Genomic DNA, 18,786 nt, shown 5'->3' with positions numbered 1-18,786 from the left:
AGATACAATATGGAAAAAATTTAATAATGAAATACTTATCTTAATAGACTAGGGGAGAAAAATCTTATCATTATTGCAATTTATACACAAGAAAATGTTCAGCTTTAAAATTTTTTTATAAGAAAAATTCTTCAGAAACTAGAAAGATAAAGGCATTTCCTTAATATGATTAAAGTTATACTCCAAAAACCTATGACAAATATATCTAAAAGAGCAACTATAGTGTATTATGTCTAAGGCCAGAAAAAAGATCTCTTGATGCCAGCACTTCTGTTTTCAGAGTACTGGAGGTCCTGACCCAGGCAAAAGTAATGTAAGCTTTTAGGAAAACAAATAAAACCATTGTTATTTGCAAGTGGTATTACCTCTACTCTAAAACAATCCAACAACAGCAACATTCAAACTTTTGGAGCTATCAAAGGGATTCAGTAAGTTTAAGGCTATGAAATTAAATCCCAAATAACAATAGAATTTCTCTATACTTGCATCAAATATAACAAAAATTAAGATATTGTTTATAATTGCAACAAAACCCAGGACATATTTAGGCATTAACATGTGCAGGAAGATGTACACTTTATAAATCTAAGTACATTGAACATTATATAAATAAATGAAGGGACATTTATTTGGATGTAATGACTTAAACTCTCACAAAATTCATCTTCAAGCATAGTGAACATTATTCAGCATTCCAGCTGGACTTTAAAAAGAACTTGATAGATCTCTGAACATTATTTAGGAGAAGAAAGATCACAAAATATCTAACCTTAAAAACATTAAAAATAAGAGTAGGTCCTGACAACAATGATGAAACCCTTGAGGAGCCAACCTACGAAGGGGCTGTAGTTTTGGAATCCCCGTGTGACCCCCCAAGGGTTGGATCAACACCCCTTAACCCCATCCCCAACAGTGTTGTAATCCCCCAGGACTTGAGGAGGGACAGCCTAGACATCAAGAGGAGCTGGATAAAGCCAGACTAGAAAAACAAGTGGGCTAAGAGGGGTCTATGACCCCAGAACCTGGAAAAGCTCCAATTAGCTTTGACTTTGGGGACTAGGGGTTGTAGTCACTGTTCCTGCTCTGCAGAGCTCGGTGGTGTGATGCCTCCCAAACTAGAGCCTCTCAGTCCACCCACTGTCTAAGATGTCAGCTTTGGTCACTCTGATGTTGACGTTTTATTTGAAAACAACTGGACACACCCCTTAAAGACTTTCCAATGATATATTTATATCCGCACCAGACCCATTCATTCATTTGACCAACAATTCCCAGTGCCTACTACGTGTCAAGAACTGTTTCCACTTGGAGAACTTAACACCGAGGGGAGACAGGCTGTTGTGAGTCCTTCCCAGCTGAGATGTAGGTGGCAAAAATTGGGTCTTGAGGTAACACTCAGTGACCTACCCCATATCTGATATCTTCAGAGTTAGGTGGAGGGTGAGAGGAAGAGTGATCCAGAGAATCTGGAGAAGGAGGAAAAGAAACTTCTGGACAGCTGTTCTGGGTGCTCTGCCTCTATTAGCTCTGTTAGGCTTCCCAGCCTTGTGAGGTGTTGTTATTATCTTCATTTGAAAAATGGGATTTCAAGGGGCAGAGAAGTTTATGTATTTGCACAGGGGCATGCTGCAAGTAAATATCCTAAAAATAATCTTAACTCTTCAGATCCCAAAGCCCATCGTATTTTCAATTCAGAGTCATCCACAAATCTTTCAATCTCTGTTTTGGACAACTGCTGGACAGAGGTAGGAGACTTCCTATAGACAGAATGGTGGACCAGTTGTGTCTGCAACCAGTGTGGCTGATGTGGCCAGGAGTGTGCCCAGCCTCTTTGATGAGCAAAGCTAATCCAAGCCATGATAGGCCCTGCTCCAAGGAGTGAACAGTTTCTGCCCAAGGTCTCAAGAGCTGTCTTCAGTGCAAGGTCCCCATCCTATGGGAAAGTAGTGGAGAAAACTGCCCCAGGGGAAGGGACTTCCAATTTTGAGATGGGTGGGTGGAGGTCAACAAAGATAAAACATGAGCTTGGAGAGAGGTGGCAGAGTATCTAAGGCTCCTTGAGACATTTATGAGGTGCAGGAACCAGTGGCACAGTGTCTAACCATGTAAGCCTCACCCCTGTCCTCTGACCACAGGGTTTACCGCTGTCCCTGGTCCTGTTTCCTTGGATCCCAACAGAACATCAGATTTTCTGGAATTGTGCTGTGGCAAGTGATGTAGGTTTTAGCCACTGGGAGCTGCTCGACCATCACTGACCCAGTCTCCTGAGAGGTGAGCTCCCCACTTAGGTCTTCATTCTCTGTCTAATGCATTCTAGTGCTCTTCATGTTCTCCCTACCCTGGCCCCAACAGCTCACATTCAATAAAGTGAAAAGTCTGGCCCAAACAAAAAAGACCACAACAAACAAACAAAACAAAAACCCCCGTGTCCTCAAAACTCATTAAAAGTATATTCTAGCTCTTACAGAAATCAAAAAGCCTACAAAATCATTGAAATAAAAGAGTTTAGCATATGTTCAAGAACAGATACATATATCAATGAAGAACTCAAAGACAGTCCTATGAATATACAGAACTTCATATACAATCAATGTGGCACCACAAATCAATAGGGTATTGACAGTTGGTTTATTAGGTGAGATTGAAAAAAGTGGCTCACTGTATGGAGAAAAATTAAATTGGATTCTATTCATACCACAACTGAAAGTGAATTTCAAAGGGATTCAATACCTTATTATAAGTAGCAACACCATAAACTTAATAGTAGAAAAACGTAAAATATCTTTGTGCCAAAGAAGTAAGGACAATCATTTGAAATGAAACCTTGAATGAATACTTTAGGATAAAATATGATAAATTTCATGACATTCACATTAAGGTTTCTGCTCAATAAAGGATGCTATAGACAAAGCTATTAGATGCTAGAATGGGAGCAGGTAGTTGCAGCATCTAAGACTAACAAAGGATTAATAGGAGGACTCTAGAAGAAAGCAACCACAAAAGAAAAATAGACAAAGTATATAAATAGACAATGTAACCAGAAGAGGACATCCTACAGGCCGTCAAACATATGGAGGAGTGTTCAAATTCATTAGCAAGTGGATAAAAACAAATTAAAGGAATGAGATATTACTATACATATACTAGGTTGGCAAAAAGCGGGAGGCTGGAAAATGCCAAGTGGTGAGCCAGGATGGGAATTTGAGACTAGAGGATCTGTCAAGAGCCTCTGGAGAGCAATCTGGCCCTTAGAAAAATAAGAATATGCACGGATGTAAGGGGCCATGCACAAGGATGTCTTCTGCCACATAGTTTGCAACGGTGAAGAGTTGGAAGCAATTGGAACATCCATTGCTGGGTCAGTGGCCAGGTAAGGTGTGGACATCCATACTGTGCACATCAGATATACACCTAGCAACTAAACTAGAGAGGTGTAGTGATGAATGACAAAAGGCGTAAGAAATGAAAGGAGGCAGCTAACACAATCCAATTTACATAAATTAAAAATACATGCACGGAGAACCACAAGGAAGCCCATTTTGCAAGAATACAAACAAACAAAAAAGATCCACATTAAACACACTAGCATGCTTGCCTGTGGAGAGGTGGTGAGGAGCTGGGGAATGAGCATGGAGAACGGGAATAAAAGGAGATTAAAAAAAAAAAAAACTTGCCTTCTGGGACAGGCAAGCTACTTAATTGGGTTTGGAGGGAGGATCATTTGATGTGATGCTCTCAGGCTGTCAGTTACGAAACAATAGGCGAGGTGTTTGGATGCGTCAGATCCCTGGGCTCATCAACTCCGAGGCTGGAAATAGAATCCAGAGCTCGGGAGCCTGCCTCCCACAGATGGGGTCAGAGGTGCTAGATGCTGGGCTTCTAATTGGACATGCTGTGTCAGAGAGCAGAGCAGGGGCTTCCAACACACTGCACAGGCTGCATGTTTAGACTCTGTGACGCATTTTAGAGAGAAAGTGAGAAACAACAGTGACACTTTCGCATCCTGTGATTAAGCCCCAGGAGTCAGCTATCGGTGCTGTTATTTTACAGTTACAGCTCTGTCAACTGTCACTCAGATTGTGTTCCTAAATGCCCTTGGGCATCAACGGACATATTTCCAGAAACACTCTGCGATGTCCTCAGGGCGTGCTGAGAACACAGATGCCTTCTTTCAGACAAATATGAAAAGTAAGCTCCTATTATAGTCAACAAGATTGTATTATAAACTTCAAAGTTGCTAAGAGACTAGATCTTAAAGATTCTCGCCACAAAAAAGAAATGATAATTACGTGGCTCCTTAGAGGTGTGAGTTAAGGCTGTGATGGTAATCACATTGTAATATACAGATATATCAGATCAACCATTGTACACTTTAAACTTACACAATGTTATATGTTAATAATATCAGAATAAAAAATTAAACAGATAAATGAAAACAACCCCCCCTCCACACACATAGTTTCTGACCACTATAGTTTTCTCCTTGGCAAGGGGGAGTCCCCATTTCCTGCCCCCTTGTTTATAATTTTACCATTCCTGTGTTGTCTAGGTGGTTGAGAACCTAGGTAAAGCAGGAGGCTCACTCAGGGCGGGGCAAACCAAAATGCTGATTCACTGGTCAGTCTGACCACCTCTCTCCAAGTCCCCAGATCCACTCAACAAGTTATTGATGTCTTTGGCATACATACTAGTGCCTCAGACCTAACTGGAATTGAGCCCATCTCCAGATTATGGGCTCTGGAGCTAGTCCTGCTGCCGCTTACCCGGCATCCTTTTGTTAGCGGAGCTCAGGGTTCCGGATCTGCATGTCCTATTTCCATGTTTGGTGTGTCAACCTTGTTGTTATGACGTGTTTCTGCCTTACTCTTCCTGTGTAATTCTGCTAGTCGTCATGGAACTGGGAATATTTGTTCTTTTTTAAGCATCTCTCCAGAGCTAGGTACAGGGATAAAAAGGTAAACACAAACAGATCTGGAACCTTCTTTCAGGGAGGTCACAGTCTTGTGGGCGGACACATAAGACATTCATAGAAATGACTGAAGAAAGTCCTGTGACATTGTTTTAAAGTAGGTTAGGGATTTCTTTTAGTCAGGTATAGTAAAATTTGACTGATATATATAGATAAATATATCTATCTAGCTATCTATCTATATATATATCATGAAATTACCACCGCAGTAAGTTAAGCTAACCTCATCTTATATAGATACAAAAAATAGCAAAAGAAAAAATTTTTTTCCCAAATATATAAGAAGTTTATGTTTACAGAAACAGGAAATACCATACACCATGCATAGTGACATGGAGAAGAATCAGGGTCAGTCAGGAGGCAGAGAGAGGGAAAGAACAGAGCATGGTCCAGGGCCTTTACTGGGGTTTTGGTGGGAAGGAGTGGGCAAGCAGGGCAGGTGTCCTGAGTAAATTTAGGATTGAGCAGTTTGAATAATTGCAGCAGGCTCTGGATGGTAGGTCCCTAATTGTCTAGCACCTGGCCCTGGGGTGATTTAGTGCAGGGGGAATTCAGTGTGTGAAAGTTTGATAAAAGAGATAGTATGGGGGTGCCTGGGTGGCTCAGTGGGTTAAGCCGCTGCCCAGGTCATGATCTCGGGGTTCTGGGATCGAGTCCCGCATCCGGCTCTCTGCTCAACGGGGAGCCTACTTCCCCTTTCTCTCTCCCTCTGCCTGCCTCTCTGCTTATTTGTGATTTCTCTCTGTCAAATAAATAAATAAAATCTTTTAAAAAAAATAGAGATAGTATGGTGTAGGCTCTGGGTTGGTTGATTTCTATATGAAATGCATCTTGCAATGGGAGTCCTTTACCATCTGTAGGAAAATACCTGCCTTGCAAGAACCAGTTACTTCAAGATCAAGGTCTCAAAAGCCAGAATATCAAGAATACAGAAAATAAGAAAATATAGTCAATGCAGTAAGCAATTAAGTTCTTCAAGAGTTTGTAAAAAAGGAACTGTTTTAACCTGGGTCAGGAATGGCTTCTGTAAGGAAATGATGAGGAAAGTGAAGGCTACAGACTGAATGGACGTTAGCTAGGAGGAGGTAGGAGCCACATTTCATGTTGACGAAATGGCATGTGCAAAGGTCCTGGTGTGGTAGCAGGCCCTAAGGGGGACTGAGGAACAGACAGGTAAGACTAGACTGAGAAGAGGTAGGACTTGGGAGACAAATAGAGACAGACTCTACAGGAACTGATGCATAGTGTTAGGGATTGGGATATCGATTTGAGAGAAATGGCTAACCATTGAAGGACTTTAAGTAGAGAGTGGTCAAGATCCGACACCCCACGTATTTTGTTGGTTTCTCATACCTGACCTGGGCATGAACAGAACCTTCCTCTGGGTAAGTGGATCCTGTTGCTCCCCCTCCAGCTACTAGGATCACCATCAGTGGAGTATGGCTACTCCCCTACTTTCCCCAGCAGATGGAACGTCCTCAGACAGTCAGCTGCCCAGGCATGCTTGTGTTTGTTTTCCCCAGCTGCTTTGTTGCATAGCCTGGGTCAGTCCCTCAGTGCCCACTCTCTAGCTCTTACCTTCCTCTCTTGCCCATATAGCTGCCATTCCTGTGAAGGAAGGGGCATTCTAGTGGGGTATACTTCAACTAAATTCTGCAAAAATTGGAAGGATTCAATGAAAAGTTGCTCTTCTGCCAGGAAGCAGACTCTCTTCCTAATGAAGGAGAGATTGGTGTGCAGAGGGGCATAGAGCTGAAATCAGGCTGGCTTCTTCCCATTAAAAATGCAGGAATAACAAGTCAGCAAGGCTTTAATGCGAGTATGCAAAACCTAATTTGGAGCAATTAGATATAAGGCAAATAGCTCTATGTGTCCAATTATGAATTTGTGGGAGAATTAGTTCCACAGTGATCTTGAGATTAATTTCTTGTTCTTAGAGTCCTGTGTTTAAAATACAGAAGGAACTTATGGAATGAATAAGTCACAAGGATGAAGGGCACAGCTTAGGGAAAATAGTGGTCTTTTAATAGCATTGTGTGGTATAGAGTTGTGGTTAGAATATCATAGCCTATAGATTCGTCCAATCTGTATGTTATACAGGCAAACCAATATAACATTGTGTGTCATCTTTGCTTCAAGTAAAAAAAAAATTACAGCAGGGGGGTGCCTGGGTCGCTCAGTGGGTTAAGCCTCTGCCCTCAACTCAGGTCATGATCTCAGGGTCCTGGGATGGAGCCCATCAGTCTGGCTCTCTGCTCAGCAGGGAGCCTGCTTCCCCCTCTCTCTCTGCCTGCCTCCCTGCCTACTTATTGTGATCTCTTTCTGTCAAATAAATAAATCAAATCTTAAAAAAAAAATACAGCAGGAAATGATCTTCTGCATCTGGTTAATTTGCCTTCCCAACCTGACTTGTTTCATTTGACTCTTCCCTGGGTACTTTTAGATTACTGGTTTTGGTCCAAACTTGGAAGAAAAACCAAACCAAACCAAACCAAACCAAACCAAACCAAACCAAACCAAAACAGCCAAATGGATGAGAGTGGGAAGCAGTGGGGCAGGGGAGGCATGTACTTTAAAGTAGTCTGGGGGTGACAAGGAGGGCCTGAGTACAGAGTAATTAGCCTGGGGAGCCACTGCTGGGGTGGGGGGTGGGGGCTAGCCCTGCTCCGGGCCTGCACAAATTCAGGAGAGGTTGGAAGTGCAGTCCTCAGCGGGCTGCTGGCGAGCTGCTGCTAGTTTAAATATTGGGAAGTTTAACCCTGAGTCACACAGTGGAAGGAACACAGGACTTGGAGACCAACGACCCACGTTTGGATCTCAGTTCAGCCACGTTCTAGCTGCGGGGCCTTGGGCAAAACAACTCAGTTTTTCTCTTTCCTTGTCTGTAAAATGAGAAGATTGATGTAAATGACTTCGTCTGCAAGAGATGGGGGTGGATTGCTCTCCGCAGCCCTACCTTCGCTACCTTCGCAGGACGTGTGAGGGTCTCTTTAAACTGATGGCGGCTCCCACCCTCAGCGACGTCTGGAAGCTCTTCATTAAAGGCTCCAGCTTGAGGCGGTTAGCGCTCTCATTAAAATGCAAATTAATTCTCCACACAGCTGCCCTAGTAGTTTTCCTTGTGTTGTCATTTATTTCCTTTCTCTACTTAGAAAGTGTGACGGTAATGAAGCCCAAACTCCTTAACCTGGCATTTCAAAGTCCCCCCTATCAAGCTCCTAACCTTGCTCTACACTATGCAGAGGGCAATGTGGGTGCGCGGTTCGGAGGCTGGCAGTGTGGGGGCGTGGTTGGGAGGCAGAGGCTGTGGGGGCGTGGTTAGCAGGTCACACTGGCCTGGGAATGTCTCAGGGGCTCTTAGTAAATACCTGAGCTTGGCAAAAATACGCGCCTTCAGAGGCGTCTCGGTGGCTCAATGGGTTAAACCTTTGCCTTTCGTTCAGATCATCATCTCAGGGTCCTGGGATCCTGGGATCAAGCCCCACATTGGGCTCTCTGCTCAGCCTCTCTGCCTATTGTGATTTCTCTGTCAAATAAATAAATAAAATTTTTAAAAAAAAAAATCTGCCTTCAGTTTCCTTCTCCGTAAAGAGGGAATAATAAGAGTACCTATCTCATAAAATTCTTACAAGGATGAGTGTTATAATTTATTTAAAACACTTAACCCTGTGCTTGGAACAAGGTAAACATTTAATAAACGTTAACTGTTGTTGGGGAGAATCGAATTCTATTTTCTCCAACAGATCTATTTTCTCCCCACTCTGTACCTTGCTCTTGTCATTCACTCAGTAGAGCCTGTTCTTATGTAACCTTTTTTCCTACCTGAAATCTTTCTTCAAGAACTTGTTCAAATACCACCATACCCATGAAGGCTTTCTTAAGCTTCTGGGAGAATTAATTACTCTTATTCCCTCTTGGCCCTATCCTTGTGCCTCTCTGGAGAATGTATTTTATTCTCTTTTATCTGACGATGATTTATGCATGTATCTTTTTCACTCCATTCCCAGCCACCATCCTGTGAGCTCCAAGAGGGCATGGAACACAGCTTCTTCTGTCTTGAATAATTCAATCAGTTCAAGAAACATTTGGTGGAGAAGCAAATGACCGAATGAATTCGTAGTAGATGGTTATTCACATGGCACTTTCTGTCATTACTACAGATTGATTCTACCAGAGGGCAGGACTTCAAGTAAGGTAAGTTCCAATATGGTTGGTGATCACAGGGCAAAGGTTGAAGTGTGTGATGCGGCCGTGGAGAGACAGGTCTGTGTAGGACCAAAGAAGATGTATGATTCCCAGAGAAGAGCTACTTCCTTTTTAAAATAAAAAAACACCGGGGTTGGGGGGAGCTCTGTGACCTTGGTTTGAGTTGATGGTGATGAGTAATTACATGAGAGATGATAAACAAACATTCACAAAATGATGTAAATCTGAATGTAGCAAAGCCCATATCCATCTTGCTGGATTTTGCACCTCTAGTTAAAACCCCCTGAGTGATAGTGGTTTTTGAAGGAGGGAAATGCTTCTAGCAAAGGTTAATGGGAATCATGTGGGAGGAATGCACCACGTAGCTTATGTAAGACCCAATTATACAAAACTGGGTTCTAATAATCCCCAGTTAGCTTTAGATTTGTCTAATGGAGATTCTACTTGTTTAAAAGATGATCATCAAATTCTCAAGTTTAAGTTTACTTCACTTAAGTGATCACACTTTCAAGTGGGATAAAATAGTGGGATTATGTAGGTGAAAGTTGTCATCTCAATATGAATAGGGGGTTGAGAGTTTCTATACCTGTCCAGCATGATCACCAGGTACCCCACTAGCCCTGGGGCAGCAGAGAGAAGAGAATAGTGGAAGAAGATTTTTGGGAAGTCTTTGGAAATCTTTCCATTACCATGGCCTCTGGGAAATGGCCATCAATGACACAACCAACAGGATGCTCTTGACATTTTATCGCTTCTACTTTCTGTGTTCTTTTCATGCTCCATTCCAGTAGTTTCTGTAAGCTTCTCAGTATTCACTTTAATCAAAACTAGGAGTCTCATCCCAAGTCTCCAGAAATCAAACAAAACTCCTCCCTCCCAAGTTTCCTGACCTTGAACTCAGTGATTGCTCCAGGTTCTACCCATCAGAGTCTTTAACTACTTACTCAGACTCTCTCTCTTGTCCAGTTCCTTAGCATTCATGATTGATTTAGGATAATTTTGTTGTTGTTGGTTTTTTTTCTAGCCTTGTGTACAACTGGTACCTTCCATGTGTCCATATTTCCAGATTCTGGAATTGGGACAAGCAGAGCAAGCTCTTGTATTCAGCCCATGGAGGCCATTTCCTCAACCCCAGCCACCTGATTACATGGGAAATGGGGTCAGTCTATTTGTTTTCTCTTTCTCCCTTAAGGAGTAGCTAAGTTGCTATAGAAAATAAATCTCATAATGTACCAGGAACTTTACATTTATTATAGCTTCCATTTAATCCTTGTAAAGGTAGGAAATATTACTAAGAGGCAGAGTCAGACATCATACCCTGGTTGTCTGAGCATAGGTCATTTGTGTTTATGACACTCTGAGGCTCAGTTTTCTTGTCAATTAAATGGTGATAATACTAGTTTGAATCACAGAAAATTGTCTATATTCAACCATTTTTAATACAAAAATGTCAATTTCAGATGTTCAACATGTAGTATGAAGTTAGTAAAGATAGAGTAATTGTCAAGAATGTGACACATAGCAAACATAATTAACATTAGCTATTATAATTGTACCATGTGCTTCATTTTTAGTTTAACTTTGTGTGTGCATGTGTAGTTTCCTGCTTCCTGAATTATAGCTATAGTGCTGTCCCTAAAACTAGGCAGATAGTAAAAGCTCCATTAATACTTATTGAATTGAATTGGAATTGACTGAATTTGTAGACAGAACAAAACAAAACTTGTCCTTTTTCTATGAATTTTAGAGTGGAAGTCATTTGTGACCAAAAACCATATTCATTCCATCTGTGCCATCGTTGTTGCTGGATGGTTAATAGGTCCTGATTTAACTTTTCTTATCTAAGAATTCTGAAAAGTGGTTTCTCATTGTCCTATTGTAGCTAAAAGCTACGAGATCCTATATCAAGACCCAAAGACCAGGATACCAAGTCTCTTTCTTGTTTTAAAAAGAGACCCATTCTTTTACTAGGCTTAGTATCTTTGGGTTTGGGAGACATAGCTAACCTCTGGAACATGCAATGTATTCTGGAAAAGCACAAGTGGAGGAAAGAGGCTCTGGACCTGGAGGGTCTAGAACAGTCGCATATTTTGTGAATCACATGAAGGGGGTGGGATCAGCCTGTGTTTTGGACAATTGAAGAAAGTGCTGTGTAAAATCGCAGCTGCCTTGGGTGGGGGGACATGAAACAAAGTCTTCTATTCTTCTCTTGGCAGCTTTCATCCATCTTAGCCAATTTCCAGGTTTCCCGGCTGCCTGAAATCATCTGCATCCCTCCTCTGCAGAATTAATCAAGATCTCCTCCACTGCTCCTTGAGAACAGTCTCTGACAGCCCATTGCATTTAGGTTTGTATAGATGGTTTCCTCAAAAACCATTTTCTCCCACTAGACTACGTGGGCAGCCCTCTTATGAATCTTATTCATGTTGGAACATTGTTGCCTAATGCAGTGGTTGGCACAAAGAAAATATCCCATAAATGCTTGCTAATAATGATAGCACAATATTTACCGAATGTTTATATGTTCTGATTGAGTTTGCACAGAACCCATATGCACCGTGATCGTTTCTGTTCTATAGGGGGAGGAAGCAAAAACAGACAGAATAACCTGATCAGGCGTCCACAGCTCGTGAGGGCAGAGGAATGTTCAAACCCAGGCAGTCTGGCGCCAGAACGCGCCTATTAACGGCATCTTTCTCCTTTTAATAGATGGAGGATTCTTGACTTTGGGGGAAGATGAAGAGTAATGAAGCGGTTCAGAGGAAGGAATTCACTGTTGCGGGAGAAAACCAGGATTTTATCTCCCGGGGCTTTTGACTGATATTGTTAAAGGACCACAACCCCGACTTGAGCTGATGGATGCTAGGGAGGGAGACACAGGGAATTTAGAGATTTCAGAGTTGAGGTCCGGGAACAAAAATGCCCAAAAGGGACTCTGAAACGTCTCTTTCACTAAGAACACTCGAATTGGCTCAGCAGCCAAGATGGCTGGGAGCCTTGGGGCTGGCAGCGATTTCGGGGTTAGCTTTAGAGGCCCCTGGCTCCTCTGACCCACGGCTGCTGCGTTGAGGGCATCTTCAGCGTCGTGCTCTGGACACCCACGCGTCGTGACATTTCAGCCTTGTTCCCGAGTCTCATTAGGACAGAGCCAGGGGATGACGGTAATGAATGGCTGCGCCTCCGTGAATCCATAATGTGCAAATTGCTTCCGCCGTGCGCCTTGGTGCAGAGCTGCGCGGGGAGACTGATGATTAAACCGTGAACCTGGCCTCCGGCTGGGGCGCCGGCGGCTCGCGCCCGGAATGAGGTGTTCGCTTCCATTCAGATCTGCGGCCGATCCGCCCGAGCCTGTGGGCCCCAGCGGACCGTGACTCACGTCTTATTCCCTGTAGCCGCGTGTGTTTTGACTTTCAATTCATCCGTCTGACGCCACGCCGGGGCTGAAGTCAAGACAGCCTGTGGCAGAAGCAGCTTCCCAGAAGAAATTCCACCCCCGCCAGAGGGAGGCTGGAGAGGCGAGCTTGCTCCCAGCAGTTACGCAAACACTCCTTTCTTCCCTTTTCTAGTTGTGAAGAGGCTGCAAATGACTTGCCTTGCAGGGGCATCCTGAAATCCATTGTAATCACATTGGAATAAAGGAAATTATCTTTTAGCTTGGTTACAGTTTCAAAATTCAGATATGGCTAGCCCGGTTTCAGTGAAATTCTCAAGGATTGGGAGGTGAATTATAAACAGTCAGTAGATCTGCAGAGTGCCTCAAACTTGCCAGAGCATTTCTACAACTGTTACATAACTGGATTCTGGCAGCAGCTCTCTTACGCCCTTATCCCTGGTAACAACACTGTCATTTGGCAAATTAAGAAACGGGGGCTCAGAAAGGTTGAATAATTTTGCTGAGGTCATACAGCCAGGTGGAACATCAGGGCGGAACCCAGAAGCCCACCTTCCCTCAGACATAACTGTTGCCTGTTGGATTCACTCTGAGGCAAGTTTTACTGAGGAACTAAAACGTCTTTATTTTTATTTTTTAAAACTCTTTTCCTTTTTTTTTTTTTTTAAAGATTTTATTCATTTACTTAAGAGAGATCACAAGTAGGCAGAGAGGCAGACAGAGAGAGAGGGGGATGCAGGCTCCCCGCTGAGCAGAGAGCCCAATGATGTGGGGCTTGATCCCAGGACCTGAGACCATGACCTGAGCAGAAGGCAGAAGCTTTAACCTAGTGATTAACTCTTTTGGTAATGGGAGCCCTTTGGGGAAAGCACGACAAATCCTCATTGCCAACTTGCCTTACCAATGACTGTAATTCAAGTTATAGTACTATTTTAAACCAGTTTATCTCAATAGTTGTATCAATCAGTTTGGGCAAGGTTCTATGTAGTAACAAAAAGTCTCCCCAAATCAATTACTTAAAACAACCTTATTTCTTGTTCACACTGCATGCCACTGAAAGGTCTGGAAGGCAACGCTCCACCTTGCAGTCAGTCACTCAGGGACCAGGCTGTGTGGGCAGCCACGATCTCAAACCTTGCCTGCCACTGTGGTGAAGGAATGTGAGCTCTGATATGTCCACCTAAGTTCATAGGCTAGAACTCAATCAGGAATCCAAGAAATGTAATTATTTTATATGCTCAGAAGAAGGGAGAATTAGAAATACTTAGTGAACAGTACTAAGCATTACCACAAAATTTTAAGATTACATACTCACTTGAGCATCTGTTTATAGCTCTGGAGCTGTCTGGTAAAAAGCATGCTGTAATATATACATAAACATTTGCATTCAATTTCATGGGATTCAGTGGACCCCAGGTTAAAAATCTAATGCTCTAATAAGTGGAGTAACTGCATGTAGGGGCTAGGGATTGATCAATGAAGGCCTCCCTGAGGAGGTGAATTAACTAAATTTTGTTTTTAAAGAATCACAATGGTGGGCGCCTGGGTGGCTCAGTGGTTAAGCCGCTGCCTTTGGCTCAGGTCATGATCTCAGGGTCCTGGGATCGAGTCCCGCATCGGGCTCTCTGCTCAGCAGGGAGCCTGCTTCCTCCTCTCTCTCTCTCTGCCTGCCTCTCTGCCTACTTGTGATTTCTCTCTGTCAAATAAATAAATAAAGTCTTTAAAAAAAAAAAAAGAATCACAATGGTGAAGAAGAGAGGTAGACAAGCAGAAGTATATGGCGGCAGAAGAGCCTGAGGAGAGTAAGTACAGCTGCTGGTAAAGAGGTTTATATAATTAAAGCTAAAAGAATCCAAGAAGTTGGGACTGGAAGCTATGGGAGAGCATTAAGGGGAAAAAAAAAAAATCAGTGAAAGATCTTGAACTATGTATGGAAAGTTAATCCAGTTTATTCCAATTCAGCAGAAAAGCCTCATAATGGAAAAATGTTGAAAGATAACTTGCTTCTGTATTTCTAAGGATCAAGCCCCATGGTTTGTATTTAGTAGACAATTAATATAAATTGACTGTGATTTTTTTTTTTAATCGAATACACCAGTCATTCAGGCAACAGTGTCTTCTGAGTGGTGGCTCAGAAAAAAGGAGAAATTATTTCCCTGAAGTTGCTAACTTCTTGGCAGAAAAAGACATATATGAGAAAGATCAGTGATTAAAATCTGGAGAGGAAAGAGATTCTGAGAAAGACCAAACATAAGGGGGTGTGAAGAGGCTGTGAAAATGGACAAATAAGAAAAAAACAACCTGAATAATTAACAATGGTTAGGCAAGGAGGGGTGGATGAGGGAGTGAAGAATGAGCTGAGATAATTCCATGGTTGGAATTGAGGGTCAGGGATTATAATTGATCATGTGAGGACATTGAGAAGGAGGTAAGTGATTGGGAGAGAATGGGGTCAACTTGGGTCTTGATATGCTTATTAGTAGGTGTGACTATTTTTTTAAGGTTGGTATGGATGGCTTTTGGGGATAGAGGAAAGAAACAAAGCAAGATCCCTGACCTCATGTCCAAGAGATTATAGTCAACTGGGAAGAGAATAATCTAAGAATCTCACAAATAAATGTTATATTACAACTGCAATATGTACTAACAAGGAGAGCTATGTGGTCCATAGAGAATACTCTGATGAGAATGTGCTATGTCAGGGAAGTCAGAGAAGGTTCTCCAGAGGAAATGGTAACTGAGCTTCCTTGGAAGTAAGAGATTCAAAGGGAAAAGCAGACAATGTAGGGTTGGGGAGGTTTTCTAGGCAGAGGGACCGGGAGGAAGGATGTCTGCTCTGAGTTAGATGCTGTTTGGAATTTTGAATTAAGACAAAGAATGTGCTTTGGGGATGGGGACCAGAACCATGACTCATGAAGAAAATTCAGTAGAGCTATTGCAGGAGAAAGAGTTGGGGAGGAGGCATGATTCTGTTCATAGGAAGAGGATTGACCAGCTCCACAGAGCCCTGAGTTCTGAACTGGGATCCATACTGAAGCCTACAAGAGGATATACCTCAGGTCACTACAAAGGGGAAAAAACCCCACATTTAAGAATAAAGTTGTCCAAAGATGGGATAACAAGTGACATTAGTACACAGTGAGTTGCTTGTCATTGGAGGTATGTAAGTATAGACTGGAAGGCTGTTTATTAGAGATGTGACGGAGCAGATGACAGCAAGAGACTAGGGTAGAGTCGATATTTTATATAACTTTCCAATCATAATAACCTATGAACTAGCTTGTACTCAGATAAACTCATCTGTATTTATTCAAGAATCAATTTAAAATGAAATCTTTTTAGGTTGAGAAAGAGATGTTCTTAACAAATGTCAGCAGCATTTCCATAATGGGAATAAACAATGGACTAGCAAGCAAATCTCTAGAAAAAATGTAAAAAAAGTCAAATGTATTTACATTTAAATTTGGTTTTATGTTTAACGAACATTTCTGATATGAGGAAAATTTAAAGGTTTGAGAAAGGAAAAATTAGTTTCATTATGCCATCTAAGAAAGGTATGGAAATAACTATATCTTTTGATAGAGATAGGGAATCAAATTTACTATAGTATTGTTATGACTTGGTTTGACTAATCAAATTTTTAATATTCTTCTTTATACCAGATGTGATGCATGAAATCGCCCTGGAGTTACTGATTCCAGTCTAAGCCCCTTGGGCAACTATACTGGGGCTATTTCATTTCTCATGTTTAAAGCTGCTGAGACAACTTCTCCAAATACTCACAAAAGACCAATGGTACGGATGTATTTCATTTTGTTAACGTTTGCTTGTGGGACTCTAAGTATTTTAGAGTTATTAGGGAACATTTAAGAGGGGCTAGTTAAAACAAAACTGTAAATTTATTAGCCATGTCTCTCTTTATTATTTTTTACTTCGGTTTTTGCTTCCACACTCCCCATTGTCAGGGTTCTTACCTCTATTTTACAATCTTTATTCTGGCCTTTGAAGAGTCTCAGGGTCTGCCCTATAGCGCCTTTCCCAGCCTTTCTTTCTTCCTTTTTAAAGATTTATATATTTATTTTATTTTATTTTTTAAAAGATTTTATTTATTTATTAGGCAGACAGAGATCAACAAGTAGGCAGAGAGGCAGGCAGAGAGAGAGAAAGGGAAGCAGGCTCCCTGCCGAGCAGAGAGCCCGACGTGGGCCCGATCCCAGGACCCTGGAACCACGACAGGAACCGAAGGCAGAGGCTTTAACCCACTGAGCCACCCAGTCGCCCCTATGTATTTATTTTAGAAAGAGAGAGCGTGTGCACACAAGCAGGAGGAGCAGAGGGAGAGGAAGAAAGAATCTCAAGCAGACTCCCTACGGAGCATGGAGCCCGATGTGGGGTTCAATCTCATGACCTTGAGATCACAATCTAAGCCAAAACCAAGAGTTGGGTGTTTAACCAACTGCTCCGCCCCCACCGCCCCCAGCCAGGCTTGTTTCCTTATGCTGTAACTCTCTGTCAATCAAAACATAACATGCATTAGAATTGCCTAGAGGGGTTGTAGGACCTCCATCACTAGGGTCCATCCCCAGAGTTTCTGATTCAGTAGATCTGAGTGGGGTCTGAGAATTTACATTGCTGTTTTCCAGGTGATGCTGATTTGCTGATCTGAAATCACACTGAGAATCACTGCTTTAACAGATGCTTTCAATCACCCTACCTGTAGCATGTCCTCTTTTCTTCAGTGTCAAAGTAGTAAATGGTTTATGTGCTAATTCCCAGACTCTATACCAAAAGTTCAAAAAAAAAAAAAAAAAAAAAAAAAAAGCCTGAGATGTAGAATACAACTTCACCGGCTTTCTTTGGGGGAGGAGATTTTAGGTCGGGGAGACTTTTTTTCAGCTCCTGACTTCATATTACACATGTGAATGCCCTACTTCAGAAGTGATATACTCAATTTTACCAAAATAGCACTCTAAAATCCCAACAAAGGCTAAGTGAACTGTGAAAGTCATCTGGTGAATCAGTGGGAGTCCTGAACACAAGACGCTAAATTTGACCATGAAGATGCTAAGCTTTGACCTTGAAGACTTTCTTACATCTCCTTGAGCTTCTGGTTAAAAGAAGGTATAGAAATGCATAGTTGAGTGATTTCCAAACAGAAAATATCCTTGTTAAAATGTTTGTATGCATATACTCAAAATGTTGATTCACAAAACAATTATGCCAGGAGAATCTGAAAGATTGAGATATTCAGTGTTGTTTTAAACAAAGTAATTAACTTCTAGTGCATAAACTTCTTTCCCCAAAATCCATTGAGGGAGCAGATGCTTAAACATGCATGGTATTAGATTAAGGGAATGGCACTTTCTTTTCTTCCAAGTACCAGATGGTTCTAGAATCCAAAGGCAATGGAAAAGAAAGCCTAAATTTATTTAAGTGGCTCTCATTGAGACTTTATGAGAAAGATCATATTTTAATACCTAGTAGGCAAATGTAAAAATAATTTCACAACCATATCCCATTTCACAAAGAAAAAAGGCATAGTGTCTCTGTCTCAGGATTAAAAGGCACCTTAAATGTTACCTAGTCTATCTAGGGCCACTAGCTATACAGTACTTTGATAAGATGAAGAAAGAGAAGAAGAGGAGGAGAGGGAGGGTGAGAGGAAAATGAAGAAGAAGAAGAACACCCCCCCCCCCAACAAGAACAAATACTAGAGTTATAAATGGCTTATTTTTCTTATGTACGGTCTCAAATTTTAACTCAAATACTGGAAAAAAAAGTTTTATAAAAGAAGGGAAAGAGTAGAAAAATAGAGTGAAAGAAAATTTTCCTTAAAAAAAAAAAAAAAATCTATACAGGGGCGCCTGGGTGGCTCAGTGGGTTCAAGCCTTTGCTTTCTGCTCAGGTCATGATCCGTCCTGCTCAGCGGGGAGCCTGCTCCCCACCCCCTTGCCTGCCTCTCTGCCTACTTGTGATCTCTGTCTGTCAAATAAATAAATAAAATCTTAAAAAAAATCTACACATAATTTGCTAGCTGTGCCCAAAGTTCACATATTAAGGCAGTTCATTTGGCTAAGAACGCTGAGAGGACAAAACCAAGGCAAGATGGAGCTTTGACAGTAGAAAGGAGGACATGTTAACTCAGTTTTATGCAGCCATTAGGGCGAGGCAACGGGGTAGGCGTGAGGGTAGAGTGGTAGAAAACAGAGTTCCTGCCTCT

At 41.9% G+C, this 18,786-nt stretch overlaps 1 long non-coding RNA gene across 1 annotated transcript; it reads left to right on the top strand.

The window, feature by feature from the left end:
* Window positions 1-3,865: 3,865 nt before the first annotated feature.
* Window positions 3,866-12,784, top strand: LOC116597440. Its single transcript, XR_004288604.1, has 5 exons — window positions 3,866-4,188; window positions 8,977-9,163; window positions 10,200-10,334; window positions 11,392-11,522; window positions 11,885-12,784. It is a non-coding gene; the product is annotated as an uncharacterized LOC116597440 (long non-coding RNA).
* The last annotated feature ends 6,002 nt before the right edge of the window (window positions 12,785-18,786 follow it).

Source organism: Mustela erminea, chromosome 8, assembly GCF_009829155.1.
Source record: "Mustela erminea isolate mMusErm1 chromosome 8, mMusErm1.Pri, whole genome shotgun sequence".
NCBI lineage: Eukaryota > Metazoa > Chordata > Mammalia > Carnivora > Mustelidae > Mustela > Mustela erminea.
The sequence above is the reverse complement of the archived record's forward strand: the minus strand, read 5'-3'. Positions and strand labels throughout refer to the sequence as shown.